This window comes from Leptopilina boulardi, unplaced genomic scaffold, assembly GCF_019393585.1.
Source record: "Leptopilina boulardi isolate dan_hultmark-lab unplaced genomic scaffold, ZJU_Lbou_2.1 LbouV2_273, whole genome shotgun sequence".
NCBI lineage: Eukaryota > Metazoa > Arthropoda > Insecta > Hymenoptera > Figitidae > Leptopilina > Leptopilina boulardi.
In genome coordinates, this window is record NW_026137833.1 from 3,415,287 (window position 1) to 3,435,491 (window position 20,205).

Genomic DNA, 20,205 nt, shown 5'->3' on the forward strand with positions numbered 1-20,205 from the left:
AAAATTCAAAATGGCGAACTATTTTTTATAAAATTATTCGAATTGGCTTCAAACTCTCTAATTGGGGGTTTTCGGGGTCGCTGATTTTGAATCCGATGTCAGTTTTTTAAAATTCAAAATGGCGGTTCCAATATTGCTGATAAGTAACGAGTTTTAAGTATATGATATCGATGTATTGTAAAAAATTCATTTACAATATTAAATTAAAAATTTTGCTTCCTCGTGGAGGAAGCTTTCGTTTATAAAAATTTTCAAAGTGTCGGAAACAAATTTTTCACTATATAGAAACATGTTATATGAGATCCTGATCAATTGTCCGGATGTATGTATGTGTGTGTGTGTGGATCCCTTTTTTGGTTAGAAGATAACTTTAACAGGTTTTAATAGATTTAGATAACATTTGGTAGGCTTATTTATCATATTAATATCTGAAAACTGACCAAAGGATTTTAAAAAATACCCAAAAAAATAAATTTTATCGTCTTTTTTCCAAAAAATTTTTTTTAATCGAAAAAATTTTTAAATAGAAAAATTTAAGGTTATATATGGGGCATTCTATGGGAAATTTTCATTAAAAATTTTTTTTTGTCCGAAACATTTTTTTTCGAAATCTATATGAAAAATAAGGAAATACATAGTTTTTAATTTTTTTATTTGATGAAAATGAAGGAAGTTATGATTTTTTGAAATTTAACGTCAACGAAGAAAGTGTGTTTTTGGAACATTTTTTAATCTATTGTACTAAGAAATTAAAAATTATGCTATATATGAAATTTGATCATTTTTGCTCAAATTTTTCAAATATGTGCTAAAAAATAACGTACCTATAACAGAAACAACAAAAAAGTTGAAATTAAACTTATGAAGAGAGTTTTCTCAAAAGAGACACTTTCGATTTTTAATTTTTTTTTTTGCATTATAATCTCTGATGATTGAAGAATTTTTTCCCCTATCTGCGAAAGTGGTATTTGGTTATTTGGCAAAATTGCACCAACTTTGCTACAAGCTTAATGTGCAAGCTTACTGAGCAATCTTACTGATTCAAATAGCTAGAATTTAGCGACTGATTTGAGAGCAGTGACTTTTTCACTGTTTCATATTTAGAGAGTAGGCAACATTTAAATTTTTTTTCTAAACCTAGTTACGAATTATTTAAAATAACAATATTATCAAAATATTAAATATTTAATTATTATTATAATTATTATTATAATATTATATTATATTAAAATTTGATTTGGTTCTGTGGGAAATATTGTCTCGTAGAATATTACTTTCGTGGAAAAAAAATCTGAATGATTATTTTGCAGAAAAAAGATTAGAAAGAATATTAATTTTGCACAAAGTGAGATTCAATCAAATTTAATTTCTGGCAAATTAATTTTCATCTAAATAAAATTTATGCAACATTTATAATCGATTTTATTAAATTTCTGCAAAATTAATATTTAAAAAATTTAATATTTTTCAAAGTAATAATAATAATAATAAATTTTTTGCAATCAGAGTTGTTAAATGATAATTTTTTATTATTGTTCGACAAATCGATATTCTTTTAAGCATTCAGTTATTTACAATTGCCTCTTTATTGCTTTAAAATTTTTAACATTTATTAAATTTTATTAAAAATATTACTATTTTTGGATTAAAAAAATTGTTCTAATATATTTTAGTATTTAATTTTTAGAAACTTTATTTTTATTAAAACTTGTAAAAATCTAGTTTATAAAAATGAGTGCTAATAAGAAATATATATTTTTCATTTGTTAAATTAAATGTTAATAAAATTGTTAAACAAATAAAAATTATAAATAGTGAAACTTTTATCATTACTTTTATTTATTTTAAATTTCGACTTCATGAATTTGAATTTCAGGTGTCATTTAAACTTATTATAAAATTCAACTTTTGAGTTCATAATTTCAAAACTTACGAATTATTTTTAAAGACGCGTTTCAAATGATTTAATTCTTTGAAATTACATATTAAGACTCAAGATGCAAAAGCGAACAATGACATTATCAACCAGCATTCGGATAATCCAATTTTTCATAATAATGACGATCTAGATTTTCAAAATAATATACCGAGAGACATTGTAGAAGAATTTAATTTAAAATTAATATTCAGTGAAATTAATTTTTTAAATAATAAGTTGATTATTGTAGAGAAACTCAGTCAAATAAAAATTCGTCACCTAAAAAATCTGTTAAGTAAAAATTAGTTTCTTACAAATCAACTTCTCTATCAAAGTATCTAAAAGGTTCTATTAAATTTTTAGAAAATTCTATAAAGTTTTTAAAAGATTCTATATAAAATTTCCAGTTATTTTACAAAAAATTTTCAGAACGTTCCAATAAGTTTTTAGAAAGTTTCATAAAATTTTGTAGATATTTAAATTAAATTTAATTTAGAGATGAATAAATAGATTAAAAAATTTTTAGAATAAAATTAAAAATAATTTTCAAAAAAAAAAAAAAGGTGTATATTAGAAATAATTCCTCCTATAGCTAATAAAACCACTAAGAGTTAATCTGATCAACTCTATAAGTGACATTATAGATATGGGGCATTCTATGGGAAATTTTCATTGGAAATTTTTTTTTGTCCGAAACATTTTTTTTCGAAATCTATATGAAAAATAAGGAAATACATATTTTTTAATTTTTTTATTTGATGAAAATGAAGGAAGTTATGATTTTTTGAAATTTAACGTCAACGAAGAAAGTGTGTTTTTGGAACATTTTTTAATCTATTGTACTAAGAAATTAAAAATTATGCTATATATGAAATTTGTTAATTTTTGCTCAAATTTTTCAAATATGTGCTAAAAAATAACGTACCTATAAGAGAAACAACAAAAATGTTGAAATTAAACTTATGAAGTGAGTTTTCTCAAAAGAGACACTTTCGATTTTTAATTTTTTTTTGCATTACAATCTCTGATGACTGAAGAATTTTTTCCCCTATCTGCGAAAGTGGTATTTTTAGTTTTTAAATTAGTATTTATAATTTTTTTAGTACGGCTCACAGAATTTAAACATTTTTTCTACAAATATAACCTTTTTCCATTAACATTCATTTGTTTTTTTTTAATTTTCCTAAAAACATACTAAAAATCGTTGCGTCAAGCTGAAAAGTTGTAAATAGTAATTTAAAAACTAAAATCACGACTTTCGCAGATAGGGGAAAAAATTCTTCAGTCATCAGAGATTGTAATGCAAAAAAAAAATTAAAAATCGAAAGTGTCTCTTTTGAGAAAACTCACTTCATAAGTTTAATTTCAACTTTTTTGTTGTTTCTGTTATAGGTACGTTATTTTTTAGCACATATTTGAAAAATTTGAGAAAAAATGAACAAATTTCATATATAGCATAATTTTTAATTTCTTAGTACAATAGATTAAAAAATGTTCCAAAAACACACTTTCTTCGTTGACGTTAAATTTCAAAAAATCATAACTTCCTTCATTTTCATCAAATAAAAAAATTTTAAACTATGTATTTCCTTATTTTTCATATAGATTTCGAAAAAAAATGTTTCGGACAAAAAAAAATTTCCAATGAAAATTTCCCATAGAATGCCCCATATAATAAAATCGTATTCCTTACGTCAAGACTAATCGATTGGTATCTATAAATTACACAGCCACACAAAAAAAAAGTGTCTTGTACTTTTGACCGGAATACCCTAACCCTATGTATTTTGACGCGCTGAACACGAATCCGAAGTCCGTTTTGCTCCATCACGTCAGGATTTTTTTCTAACCTCAAAAAACATGTCGGATTTTGAGAAGTAGGCGATTTTTTTAAAAATTGATGTATTAACTTCAAACTTGGTATGTGGGGGTTTTTTGTGTCGCTGATTACGAATCTGAAGTTAGATTTTCAAAATCAAAAATGGCGGATCCAATATGGCGGACGAATTTTGAAAAAATTTTCAGATTTACTTCAAACTTGGTATCTAGGGGTTTTTTGGGTCGCTGATTACGAATCTGATGTCAGTTTTCAAAAATTGATAATGGCGTATCTAATGTGGCCGATAGAAGTCCATGTTGGATATGCCATTTTGAATTTTTGAAATCTGACATCAGATTCGTAATCAGTGACCCAAAAAAACCCCCAGATACACTATTGCACATTAATTTTTGAAAAATTTCGTAAAATAATGTCCCCCTACCAAAAAAAAAATTCAAGGGGTATTTCCCCCCCCATAAATCAGCTTTTGGGGAAAAACAAAACATACGTGTCAAATTGTTTTCAAAAAACTACAAAACTGCCAAGTTTCAGAAAAATCGGCGTATGGCACTTCCCTAGTGTTACTTGTCAGCAACTTAGAAAACCTGTAGATACCAAATTTCATAATCATCTGACAATTTTTTAAAAATAATTCCTTAATATTGAATCAGACATATCGAATTTCGGAAATCTGACATCAGATTCGTAATCAGCGACCCAAAAAACCCCTAGATACCAAGTTTGAAGTAAATCTTAAAATTTTTTCAAAATTCGTCCGCCATATTGGATCCGCCATTTTGGATTTTGAAAATCTAACTTCAGATTCGTAATCAGCGACACAAAAAACCCCCACATACCAAGTTTGAAGTTAATACATCAATTTTTAAAAAAATCGCCTACTTCTCAAAATCCGACATGTTTTTTGAGGTTAGAAAAAAATCCTGACGTGATGGAGCAAAACGGACTTCGGATTCGTATTCAGCGCGTCAAAAAACATAGGGTTAGGATATTCCGGTTAAAAGTACATGACACTTTTTTTTTTGTGGGGCTGTGTTATAGTTTTAATTTAAATTATATTTAGAAATTTTGTCTAAAATGTGAATTTTTGATTTTTTAACTTCCATTAATTGTTTAAATTTAACTCAAATCTATTATAGGTACTCAAATGTTTATATTATTATATTATTTTTGTATGTTTATTTTAATGTTAATGCTTTCTCCACGAGGAAGCAAATTTTTTTTGCTGATCGTAAAGAGGAAGCAAAATATGTTCATATAATGAACATCTGAATTTACAACTTGTTTTAAACTGATGACTTAAGGAAAATGTATACAAGACCATTGATAAAGCAATAAAATCAGAACGATTTTTTTAAAAAAAATTCCGTCATATTGGATTCGACATTTTGAATTTTGAAAAACTGTCACCGGATTCGTAATCGCAGCCAATCCCAAAAACCTCCCGAGTAACGAGTTTTAAGTAATTCTCTTGTTTCAAGTATAAAATTTAATGCATATATGAATTCAAAAAGAGGGATTTTCCTTTCAAAACAAGAATATTTTTTTGTGTATAATTTACAGCTTAAATCGCAAGGTTAAAAAAAACAAATTATTAAACAATATGAATTTAACCATGAAAAATAGTAAATTGTTTGCGTCAAAAAAAAGAAGAAATTCATCATCCTGCGGAAGACAAATGAAGATTAATTATTTTTGAATGTTATATATTTAGTAAAGCAGAAAATAAGCAACGTTTTGGGGGTATTGAATTTTTTCTTTTTGATGCCAGGGAGCACAAAGAGGTCACTATATATATATATATAGAAAAGGATCATTAATGATTTGGATTTTAAATCGGTGATGTGTTCGCGAAATGGACTAGAAACGAGCCGAAGAAAAGGGCATATATATATATATACAGTGGAGGGATTTTGAAAAAGGGCGAGAGATTGAGAATGACCGCTAATGGTCTTATATCAAATATCGACTGACCGTTTAAGACGCGAAATATTCCATCATCAATCTTTCGTAAAATTTTCTCGTGTGTAAATAAACTCATTTTACTTGTGGAACAAATAAAATATCAAATTTTCGTTAAATTTTCAAAAATAGAAATTTTCGATACATCATGGATATAATGAGCGTATTAATAGTTTCCAGATGCCAGTTGCAGGTGAGAGACTATATATATACAGTAAGAAAAGTACCATGGTAGTCATAGGAAAGCATGCGTTACGCATAAGTTTGTCTCACTCGCACTCATGGGCTGTGATTACCATGGTACTTTTCTTACTGTATATATTAGAAATTCTTTACTTCCGTATAATATGTAACATATAGAAAATTTGTTTTCTATATATTGCGAAAATAAATTGATCTGTTCAGTTAAAATGTTTTCAAAAAAAAATTTATTTATATCAATTTGAACAAAAATATTAATTTTTTTCATTAACAAAGACATTTTTTTGAATTATATTTAAAAAAAAAAATAAATAAATAAATAAAAATCGATTTTTGAAAAAAATGTCCGTTACAAAATACAATTTTCGTCACACGGAAAAAAAAACATGTTCCGAAATATAATTAAAGCAATGCATGCATAAACAAAACGCATCTCCTATAAGCTTCTCCTAAGAAGTTTCCCAAGGAATTTCATTAGCATTTAAAGAAAGGTCTTAAAATCGATACGAGTTTTTTTCTTCATATACATAATATTATATATGGTTACAAATTTGGTAAAAAATATTTTAAAATACACATTTAAATATATATATATATATATATATATATATGTATAATGACATATATTATAAATACATCGTTAAATTAGTTCATTATATGAAAAATTTAATTCTCCTTTGGTAAATCATGAAATTGTTTTTCATAATAAATTGTGATATGTCTGTTATTATCAAGTGGCTACTGGACATGATGGCATTGTATAAATGTCTCTAAACGTGAAACGGTTGACCATAAATAATTTCATAAGACTACTGCTTCACGTTTGGGCGCAACGATTTGAATTTTTGCGTGAGAGCCATTTGGAAGGACACAACCCTGAAAACCATTAATTTATCGTAAACTTGTATACACATATATATATATATATATAGGAAAAGGGGGTTTTGGGACTACCCCCACCCCTCTCTCTATCTCTCTTAGTCGCAATCTTGACCCCGGCTAATCGCAGGGCAGGTGAGCCACGAAGCTTGACTACTGACCGGTCAAGAAAGACCAGGGGTCAGTCTCCCCTATGCAAATCCAATGGGCCTTCCCTGAGGGGTTCGCTTGTCGGAAGATTCACTGATTTATTGCTCAATCCCGGAAAAAAGATAAAGGATTTTCGTTCTCAATTCACCTTTATTCAGGAAAAAGTATATACGCACGAGGACAAGGATCATATTTATAATATAGGCGTGCGAACTTTGACCTAAAAAGTCCGTTGGACAATAATATATAAAATTCAAGTTGTATATACTTCAATATAAATATTATTAATTATTATTACTTAGGACTAAATTGTTAAGTATTTTCGAATTTTTTTTATGCTTTTCTTGACAGGATATGATTCACAAAAAAAGGAATAAAAAATTTGACACTGAAGAAAATCTACATTGACTCTATATACATTAAACCAACTTGGAATAATTTAATAATTAACTCTACTTTCAATCTTCATTGCACTTACTCAAAAAGTTAAATAACAATGTATTAAAACTACGCTTTCACTGTACCTTAAATATAATTTAACTCCGCATTGAACCTACACTGAACCTTTCTAATTAAACCTACCTACGATAAACCTACTTTGATTCTACATTAAATCTAAATAGATCCTATATTGCAACTAGTTTGACTCTACATTAAACCTTCTCCATCGCTCTTATTATGAATCTTATATATTTTCAAGGAATATTGAACCTAATTTGTCATACTATATATTAACACTACATTAAACCTTCTTTGACTATATGATAAACCTACTTAGACTCTACATTGAACTTAATTTTAAAAATTTAACCCTAAATTAAACTTTTTTTGACCCTTTTTTGACCTACTTAGACTCTACATTGAACTTACTTTAATTCTAATTTAATCCTACATTAAACCTACATTGATTTTACATCAGGCATAGTATACTCTAATCCTTCATTGAACATACTTTAACCTTAGTTATACATTAACCGGATAATAAACATACTTTAACTCTATACACCAAAGAAACTTAAACCCTACATTACACCTGTTTTAACCCTACATTATCCTGACATTAAACATACTTTGAACCTTTATTAAACCTATCTTTATACCATATATTATGAATTTACTTTAACCTTTTAATAACCCGAAATTAAATCTACCTTTGACTCTACAGACAGTCTACTTACAATTAGAACCTATACGTTAAAAGAATAACTTTAACTTCATATTTACCTTAAATTAACCCTTATTAACTTTACATTAGAATTACTTATAGACACTACATTAAACTGAATTTAACTCTTCACTAACCCGTCATTGAACCTAATTTGATTCTATGGTAAGCCTACTTTATTCATTAAGTTTATTTAGACCCTACATTGAAGTTATTTTTAGCTACTTTTACTCTACATTAAGCCTCTATATTGAATAGCATTACATTAAACCTATTTTGTTCTTATATTAACCCTACATTAAATCTACTTTAACTCTATACGTTAAGCCTACTTTGACTCTACATTAAGTCCACTTTGACTCTACATTAAGTCCACTTTGACTCTACATTTAGCTTACTTTGACTCTACATTAAACCTACTTTGACTCTACAATTAAGCCTACTTTGACTCTACATTAAGTCCACTTTGACTCTACATTTAGCTTACTTTGACTCCACATTAAGCCTACTTTGACTCTACATTAAACCTACTTTGACTCTACATTAAACCTACTTTGACTCTACAATTAAGCCTACTTTGACTCTACATTAAGTCCACTTTGACTCTACATTTAGCCTACTTTGACTCTACATTAAACCTACTTTGACTCTACAATTAAGCCTACTTTTATTCTACATTAAACCTACTTTGACTCTAAAATTAAGCCTACTTTGATTCTACATTAAACCTACTTTGACTCTACATTAATCCTACTTTGACTCTACATTTGGCTTACTTTGCCTCTACATTAAGCCTACTTAAACCTAACATTGAACTTTATCCTATATAAAACCGGCTTTGAACTATTATATCTTCTGTGACCCAACCTTGAACTCTACTTAAATTTAAATAGATCCTACATTGCAATTACTTTTACCCTACATTAAACCTACTATGTCGCCCTTACCATGTACCTAATTCCAAGCAACATTAAACTCCTTTTCAAAAAAAAATTTCGATTTTTTTTTTGATAAGTACATTTAAAAACACACATTTTTTAAAAAAAAAGACTTTTAAAATTAATTCATTTTTAAGGAAGTTATGAGCATTCAAAACTTAAAAGTCATGAAAATTCTCCAATTTTAAAAATTCTATAACTCGAAAACGGCTTGCTAAAAAAATTTTTAAAAATTCATGGAATCTAGTCTCAATTAGTACTAAAAGAAAAAAAAAATCTCAAAAAAATCGGAGATGCAATTCCAGATGGACTTACACTTTGCCGTGGAATACATCATATATATATAGAGAGAGAGAGAAAGTGAATGATACGCGAAACATTTTTTATCTTCTTTTTTTTTTTAATTAATCGCAACTAGAGGGAAATTAATTGAAACAATTCTCTCTTACCCTTTTTTGTGTGGATTTTTATCAGTTCAACAATAAAAATTCATTTCGCCTTGAAACTACCTTGTAATTGTTTCTCTCCTATCCCTCTGTGTTTTCTGTTCACGGTCACTTTACTAAAAGTTTATAATTTATTCCCATTCTTTCATTGAGATAACGATGATGATGATAATGAGATATACTTAGAAATATAATAAGAGAGAAAATTTATAACAAAAGGGGTCGTCCGTTATTATTATTTTTTTCAAAAATTTTGTGTCTTTTTTCCTATTTGAACTAATATATATATATATATATATATATTATAAAAATATTTCGCCGCTGTTCTCCAGTATGGGTCATTCCATGTCAAGTGTACCCAATCCATGTTTTTGACAAGGTTAGGTTTGGTTGGTTACTCTTGATATGGAATGACCCATATATATTATGACTACAATATCCCATATATCTACTTATATATATTAGTATTAAAACAAACATAACCTCAAAATTTAAGGTCCTAGGTCTCCAAGATTCAAGGTCATATGGATCAAACATATAACCTTAAAATTCAAGGACATGGGTCAAGGGACCGTTAAGTTTGAGGTTATGTCTGCAAAATATAACTTCAAATTTCCCTAACCAAAAAACGAACATAATCTTAAAATTTAGATAAAATTTTAATAATTTTAATACCTGGAAGCCTTTAAAAAATTAATTATTAAAGTGGAAAATGATGGGTAGCCCCCCTAGTATATATATATATATATATATATATATATATATATATATATATATATATATATATATATATATATATTTATTTATAGATATACATAGATATGAAACTTACACATAGATGATATGAGGATATAGGATGCGTGAACCTAGCGAGAGACAAATTCACGATATTCTGTCTAAGGTTCATAAATAAATTAATTAAGACTGATAATGTTAAAATAATACCTAGGCCAGGACAATGGGGGCGGCGCGGCAGTGGTGGCTCACCCCTATAAGAATTGTATGCGCCGTGTATATATACATAGCGATGGAGTTCTTAAACTCGCTCTCGCGGAGTTAATTTCGCGGCATTAACAGTCGAAAGAGTGCGAACAAAAGGGCTCTGGGGAGAAAGCAGATAAGGGAAGGAAGGAGGCAACACAGGAAATATGAACACACTCATAATATAGGCTCTCCACTTCCATTCTCTCTTTCTCTCTCTCTCTCTCTCTCTCTCTCTCTCTCTATCTGCCGTACTGTATATACTCCTCCACCTTCACCAACAATACTTGGCTCTTCTTTCATCTTATACCCTTTCCATTTACTTCAGTTACTTTTTCATTTAAGTTAATAAACTTCCTTTTATAGCTGACAAAGAATTGAGATATAAAATATAAAGTTAAAAACAATTGTTAATCATTTGGATATAATTTATAGCTTTAGGGTCTTTTATATATATATATGATTTTTGGCAAGAGAAATCTAGTTTTAAATTAAAAAAAAAAATTTATTACAATATTGAACATATACATTGAAACTACTTTGAATCTGCTTTAAAATTAAGTGTAATCTGTATAATTAAACTCTATTTTGAACCTATATTGAACCTACTTTAACCTATATTGAACCTACTTCAAAACTAAATTAAATTTACTATATAGGTACAAAAAGATATAAACTTACATTGAACCTATACTTTTAAACTAACTTAAAACTACACTGAGCCTATTTTGCGATATTACATTAAAATTAATTTTAAACTAATTTAAAACTACAGTGAACTAAGTTTAAAGCTAACTTAAAACTAAATTTAAACTATATACTTTCACAGAAAATTAAAAGGCATTAAAATAAGCTGCAACGCTTCTTATTTTAATCCAATTTTTCTTATTTTAATACCAAAATGGATTAAAATAAGCAAAATTGGATTATAATAAGAAGCGTTGCAGCTTATTTTAATGCCTTTTAATTTTCTGTGTTAAACTATATATGTTAGACCTTCATTGAACCTGCTTTAAAACTAACTTAAAATTACATTGAACCGATATGTTAAACATATACATATTGGAACTACTTTAAACCTATATTGAATCTATTTTGAATTATACGTTAAACCTAATTTATAAAATGTGAATTTTTAGGTTAAAATTAAAAATTTATAATAATTAATGTTTGAAGCCAATTTATTCTTTTGTATCGAATTAGTTGTATCAAAAAACTTAGAAAATTACTAAGAATATATGTCAAACTAATATATTATAAAATATAAAAAATATTCAAAAGCTATACACATTTAATTAATTTGAGCTTGAAAAAATACTCGGGTCTACTGGACCCATGGTGCCAGTTAAGTGTTAAGAAAGTAGAAAAGATAGTCTAATTTTAATAAAACAAACAACAAAAAATAAAAATCATTCAAATTGGAAGGAATAATGCATTTTTTTTTTAGTACAAAATATACACATTAAAAAATCCCGTTCGTGTGATTTCTGATTCTTTCGTGACAAGTGTATATAAAGGGAATTACATATATAAAAAACAGACTTAAATTCCGTTCACTTTCATGTATATATTAAATAAATCAAAAAATATATAGCCTTCGTATAGAAAGTAAAAAGAAAAAAAAATGAAAGTGCGCCGGAAAAAAACATTCAAAAAAATATACAATAAAATTACAAATTGCATCAGAAAATTATATACATTAACGGCACTTTATTGACATTATGTTCGGAAAATAAAAAATACCTTAAAGACATACATATATACGTTTATATATAATGATACAAAATTTATAATATCGGTCACATTTCACGGCAGCAAATTAAAGAGTAAAAGAATAAACGAAAAAAAAGAGGTCACATTACATTTATTCAAATAAAAAAAAAAAAAAAGAAAAAAAACGCGGGATATGAAGTGAGCCGAACGTTTTGTAGTACAAAAAGTAATTATGGGATGGTTTCCGGTAATCATATCTAGAGCGCATTGAATGAAGGCATTGTTCGACACAGCCCTTCAACCAGTGAACACATTTTTACGCAATTCCACCCTCAAACTGTACACTAAATCTCGGTTACCCTTCGAAAGTCGACCACCCCAAAACCACATATATATAGGTATATATAAAGTCACACACACCCTCGCCACATATATATATATACATATTTCCGTCATGCGGTTACCCTCTATACAACCATAAAAACTTACCGCACGGGACATCCGCCCTTCAACATCTAATTTTATGTTAACAAGACTTTTTTTCAATTTGAGTACATAAATTGCTATTTTTTTTTTTTTTTTTTTTATTCATTTTCCTAAAAGTTTTCTAGTTCCAATGAGGACTAGAAAATTAGAAAAGTAATTTTACTATTTCTGTTTTTATCCTACATTGAACCTATTTGACCCTACTTTGATTCATAGTTTGATCTTATATTAATCCTTCATTAAACATAATTTTCGATACTACGTAGAACCTTCTATAATATTTTGACCCTTTCAAGCTTCTTTAACCGTATACAAAAAAACTTTTTCAAATGTAAATTGAACTAATATATATACTTTGAAATTTTAGTTAACACACATACTTTAAATCTACATTGAACTTACTTAAAACTACATTGAACCTACTTTTTTTGACACTACGTTGAACCTATATATATACTTTTAAACTAATTCAAAACTATACATTGAGCCTCTACTTTTAAACTATACATAAGTTTAAATAACAATTTAAAAAAAAAACAATTTTAAAACTATATATATCTTTGACTCAACACTAACCCTATATTGGACGAGCTACTTTAAACCTATATTTCACCTACTTTAATTTGCATTGAACCTAATTTAAAACTTGGTTAAACATACATTGAAACTACTTTGAACCTACATTGAACCCTTTTTTAACTACATTGAGCCTACATTGGACCTACTTTAAACTACATTGAACCTACTACAAAACTAGCTTAAAACAATGTTGAACTAATTTTAAAACTATACATTAAACCTAGGTTGAACCTACTACCTATGAAACTATATTTTAAATATATACATATATTTTAAAACTAACTTAAAACTATATTGAACTAATTTTAAAACTATACATATTAAACCTAGGTTGAACCTACTACCTATGAAATTATTTTAAATATATACATATATTTTAAAACTAACTTAAAACTATATTGAACTACACGGAGAAAAAGGAATGGTTGGACCAACCATAGGTATTTATAAATACGTCCTATCAATATTATATGGTTACCACAACCATATCTTTAGTTGATACAATCATAGTATGGTTGGCGCAACCAAAGGTCAGGTTGACACCTCAAATTTGCAATTTTTCGTCATTTTGATGTGACAACCTAACCTTTGGTTAGGCCAACCATACTATGGTTGTATCAACTAAAGATATGGTTGTGGTAACCATATAATATTGATGGGACGTATTTATCAATACCTATGGTTGGCCCAACCATTCCTTTTCTTTCCGTGTAACTTTAAAACTACCTTAAACTTACGTTGAACCTACTTTGACCTAACATTTAACCAATATTGTGCCTATTTGAACTCATTTTAATTAAAATGAGTTCCAGTTGTATCAAAAATCTAATTTTAAACTACGCACTGAACTTACATAATGACCCAATATTTGTAACCTGTACGTACGTTCAACTTACATTAGCGAACTTCTTTGAACTTATATTGAACCTACTTCAAACTTCATTGAACCAACTTTGACTTAATATTGAACCATTTTGACCCTATATTGAAGTTACTTTTACTATATACGTTGAACCTATACTTTAAAACTAACTTAAAACTACAATGACCCAACTTAAAAACTACCTTAAACCGAAGTTGAACCTATTTTGACCCAAAATTGAACCTATATTTTACGTTAATTGAATCATTTTAAAACTAATATTATATATATATATATTTAATTCGGTTTAAATCTGTTTTATGCTGACACCGATGAATTGACATTATCAAACGTTACGTGTAGAAAATTCCTCTCACAGCATTAGGTACGGGTGATCTATATTGAGTGAAGAAATTGTACTCTTGGCTGAATTGTATTGTCAACTACTGAGCAACCTAAATTTGACCCTCGACGTCAACACTGACTTTTAGAGCGCAGCTCAGTCAAAGGCCGCATTATTGACTTCAGTTCAAAAGTGCGAGAGCAGAGACTCATAGACACTATATATATGTCGAGATTCTTTAATTGTTTAGCTTCTCGCAGTTAGAAAACAAAGATCAAAGGAATAAATTACATTGATGTTTTATAAGATAAACAATTCTTTTTTATGTAATAAATTAAATTATATAAGCGGAAAAAAAAATTTACCTGAAACAGCGAAAGGTTTTACTAGAATATATATAAGCGAAAGATTTAATTTATCATTAAATTATAGTAAAACCCCAACAACAAAACCTATAAATAAACGAAAATCTATATATTAAACAAATATAAAATTTTACATGACCTATAAAACTTCATAAAAACCGGTAACAATTATAATATTTGTTGGTTACTTTACCTATACTTAGTAGAGAATTAAAACCAAAAACAAACGATAATTAAAAAAGAATTATAAGGACACATTTTTAATTATATATAGGGGAGAGTGGACAACAGTTAGCGGATCAATGGTTTATAAGTGGATCATTTCAGTTTTGTGGAAAATGAATAATGAAAATACAAAACTTTTAATTTATAAATAAGTGAATATATTTACAAATATATTTATATATTTAACATCTACAGAGTTTAGTAGAGAATTTTTTTGAATTATTTCGCAGAAAACTGAAATGGTCCACTGTAAAGCGCACTGACCCACTGTTGATATATATATATATATTTAAAACAAATCTGGTGGAAACTTTGATCTAACTTATTGAAATTTTCAACTTTTAAGTTTTAACAAAACATCAGAAACTTAGCCATATAAATATAGTAATTACTGCTATATTTTCACTGAAAAAAATGTTGCCGAGAAATTCAACTATACCCTTGGGTAGTTGACTAGAAAGTATAGTTAAAATAACTACTTTTTTAGTTAATCTAATCATGTTCACGTAGTTAATGTAACTATTTTTAAGAAGTTAATAAGTAATAGTTGATTTTACGTAAATATGTAGTTAAAGTACATAACTACAGGTCGGTAGTAAAATTAACTTTCTTAAGGTAGTAAAAACAAGTGGAATTGTAGTCAACTCAAAATTTGAAGAGTAGTAAATCCAACTACTATTCACCAGTTATATGAAATATAGTAAAAGGAATTATTTTCTTTAATGAATATAACTGCTTTTTGAGTAGTAATTTTTTTTATTAATTTCTATGATTTTATAGGCTTCAATAAAATTCTTGTTGTAGAATTAACAAGTCGTCTGTAATTAAAACTACTATACTTTAAGTAGTAGATTTTTACTATTTTAATTAATTCGATAAACTTAAAAAAGATTTTTGATGTAGAATTTACAAACCGTTTCCAGTTAAAACTACTATATACTTTAAGTAGTAGATTTTACTATACTCAAAGTGGTTCAATAGGCTTTAAGAACATTTTTGTTGTAGAATTAACAAATCCTTTGTGATTAAAATTACTACTTTAAGTAAGTTATTTTGTACTGTTTTAATTAATTCAATAAGCTTGAAAAACGTTTTTGATGTAAAATTTACAAATCGTTTTCAATTAAAACTACTACTTTCAGTAGTAGCTTTATATAGGCTTGAAGAACATTTATGTCGTAGAATTATAAAATTCTTTGCAATTAAAACTATCACTTTAAGTAGTAGATTTTACTGCACTATGCAATTAAATAACTTATAATATAATTAAAAGATGAAAAATTTACAAGTCAAAACTTAAAAAGGATAGTTATAGCAACTAATAAAAGTAGTAAAAATGACTACTTTAAATAGTTAAATTACCAATTGGACAAGCAGAAAGTAGTCTTCGAGAAGTTTGCAGACTGTCGTAGCGAGGGTGCGTGGTTCGTCGGTTAAGGTATCGGATAGCGAGCGTTAGGGTCGAGGGTTCAATTCCCGTCGGTTAGAAATTTTCTCTGTTAGGTACATAATCGTTAGGGCATAAAATAAGCGTCAGTATAGGAGAGAGGATGAAAAAGTCAATTCTACTGATAATAAACAATTATAAATAAAAAATAATTTTATTTTCCTATTTTAAGTAGTAAAATCTACTACTTAAAGTAGTAGTTTCAACTGCAAAAGATTTATTAATTCTACAAAAAAATGTTCTTAAAATTCTTAAAATCTACTACTTACATCTTGAGTTGTTTTAACATTTTTAAATTGAGTTAATACAATCACAAATTTCATTCTACCAATTACATGTTTAATTGGTTTAACTATTTTTATATAGTTAATAGAATCATTTAAATTCAGTTGAGGACCTATTGTACTACTCAGAGTAGTTAAAAAGTAGTAAAACCTACTAGTATTTTTTCAGTGTTGAACTTAACCATTACGAAGCATATTGCATCAAAAGTAAAAGCGATCAAACCATAAAATTCAGAGAAATTTTAATTTTATAGTATTACAAGATTCAGCAGTACTATACCAATATGAAAATATCACTAGAACATAACCTATATATTTTTTTTTAATACAAACCAAAAACCAACAGAAGGTTCATAAACACAATAGTTTAAAAAAACGATGAGTGTAAATATCCAAGCAATTGCAATAAATGTGTTAATCGTCTGCTGACAACATTTTTATAAATATATATATGGACCAATGTGGAGAAAAAGGTGAAATCGCAACGATAAAATGCGAAGAGGGGAAAAAAATTGGATCTCTGCAGGAAAAACTGTATATAGGTGCGGTATATATACGCAATATATGTATATATATATATATATATATAGTATATATGTATACGTGAAGCCGCGCCAGAGAGCAAAGAGCATGACAGAAAAGGGTGTAGGGGTACAGGGCTACGACCTGACTGACCCTGGCTCGGTGTCCGGGTCGACTTGGAAGCCCTCCTGTATGTGCCCCTACTCCTTCACCCTTACCCTCACCCGCGCCCTTAAAGTCTCCATACAGGGATGGAAGGAAGTCAGCCCTGCCCATTTTTCGCACCCTACTTGACTCGACTTCCCTATTGGCCAAACGCCCTCTCCCAAGGCTAACCTCTTATTTCCACCTTTTCCACCTTACCACCCCCGGCCACCAACTCTAACCTCAGAAATTCTTCTCGAAAAATACGTTATACTCTCATCATTCTATATAACGGCGCACTTATGTATTCTTCGATATATATGTATACAAAAAAAGATCTCGCCGCCACTGATGCGTTTTCAGAATCTATATATATTTTTAGATTTGTTAGTACATATTTTGGCTGTGATTTTAATTTTTAACAGCATTTTGAGGTTATGTTTTCTGATTTATTAGTATTTTGGCTCGCATTTTAATTTTTAACATATCAAACCCAGCGGCATCTTAAAGTAGAAATTAACCTAATTTTGAGGTTATGTTTTCAAATTCGTTAGTATTTTGGCTCTGAACATTGACCAAGAGACGTCTGTGCGGGTTTGAGATTAAAACACATAACCTCAAAACTAGGTCGAAGGCGTAAAATAGGGTTAAAATAGGCGAACAATCCAAGATTTTAATCTCAAATCCAACGGCCTTTTGACCTAGAAATTGACCTAATTTTAAGGTTATAATAGCCGATTTTAACCTCAAAGACAGCGATCTCTAGACTCTTACTTACCACCTATAATTTTATGTTTTCAGCTTTGTTATAGTATTTCATACCTAAACATTGACAGGTCTTAGGTCAAGCAACCGCAGAGTATGAGATTTAAACATAACCTTAAAATTAGGTCAAAACTCAGAACTAAAATACGAACATATAACCTTATAAAAAATTTTAACTTAAGAGATTTACACGCAGCTGAATTATTCAGTAAAGAGGTGCAACATCCAGAACTCGACAAATATGATTACAATAATCCATTGATGTCCAGTTTTTAAAATATAGAGTCCAACGAGAGTCAACGATTTATATTGACATATATAACCAAACGGCTGCTCTCGATATCTGTGTTTTCTCCAAATAACCATCAGGGGAGTGTTATACTTCTGCGTGAATCAGATCAAAGGTTAATGGATGTGTGCCACGTGCCATATGTACAAAAAAGATACCTTAAATTTTTTTTTCTGAATCACTTTCAGACTTTATATATACATATATATACATGACACCAAGTAAGAGAGAAGAAAAAACTTACCCTCCAGCTGCCAGTATAGCAAAAGTTTAAAGGCCCCTTAAAACTGCGTGTATAAGAAAAAGCATGTGTCACACATTTTCCGGATTAAGGGATTCCATTTGGTTGCTGTCTTAGAGTTTTTTTTTTTTTTAATAAATATGCCGCACTTGCGCTGGCAATATTCTTACAAAACTTTTCCAGATAAAAAAACAAGTCTATAAATTATATTTAGGTTTTATCTGACAGTAGTTGCTATATAGTCATAGATCAATGAACAATTTTTTTTAACAGAAATATGGAGAAATTTAAAAAGGCCCTGGTAGGGCTCAAGTTAGGAAGCGCTAAATTAGCATGAAACGCTATATTTGGTCAGGGATACAGAAAAAGTTGTCGTTTAAGTCGATTTAAACAGGCGCCCGACTAGGGCCCTGTTTCAGCCCGGTTAGGATCGATTAGAAGCGGGGCCAGACTAGGGCCTTGTTTGGCCCCGGTTGAATTTCTTATTTCATCCAGGATAGAACCAAATTGACGTTTTTTTAACAAGGGGAAAATTGTAAACAGGTCCTGTCAGGGCTCTGGTAGGGAAGTCCCAAATTTGGGCAAAAATAAATTTGGTTCGGAGAGCCACAGAAGAAACTGCGTATATTAGCCCCGCATTAAAATCGATTTAAAGCGGGGCCCAAACCAGAACCCTATTTCAGCCCAATTTAAACCAGCGCCCGACTACGGCCCTATTTCCGCCCGATTACGATCGATTAAACCCTGGGCCTGATTTGTCGGATTTTCTAATTCCAGAACAGGACCAATTTGTCGATTTTCTTTACGGGGCAGAAATTTTGTGCGGGCCCTGCCAGGGCCCAAGTAGGGAAACTTCGAATCCGGTCGGAATTACAGAAAAAGCTCTATTTTATCCCTATTAAAAAAAAGCGGGTCCTTGTACAATTCCATATATTTCTAACAAAACAGAACAAGACTCTTTTATTTTCTGCCCGTTGCAAAAAATTTTGAACTGGCCCTGTCAGGGCTCAGGTTAGGAAACTTTAAATTCAATTGCAACTATACAAATAAGAAACACCCTATTTCAGCCCCATTAAAATCGATTTAAATAACGGTACCAAAAAACTTGCAATACCCCCCCTCTCAAAAAAAGGACAACCAGAAAAGTGTTACTAAAACCAGAAATTGTAAAGAATTGTCAGTGGATAAAAAAAAAGAATATTATCAGCATAGTACTAGTAGCAGCAGGTTGAGGAAGTGAATAGAATGAGACAGAGTGAGAAATATTTTGGATGGAGAGAGGGCATGAAAGTTCGAAGTGGGTAACCGCGGGTGGTGAGAAGGAAGGACTGCAACCGTAGCCAATGATAGGGGACTTTGGGCGCGCCCGGGACTCGACCCCACCCTCGGTCACTATGGCAACCGACGAACCGCGAGAAACCTGCAAGAGAGTCTAACCAATGGTGGGGGGGTTAGGTCGGTGT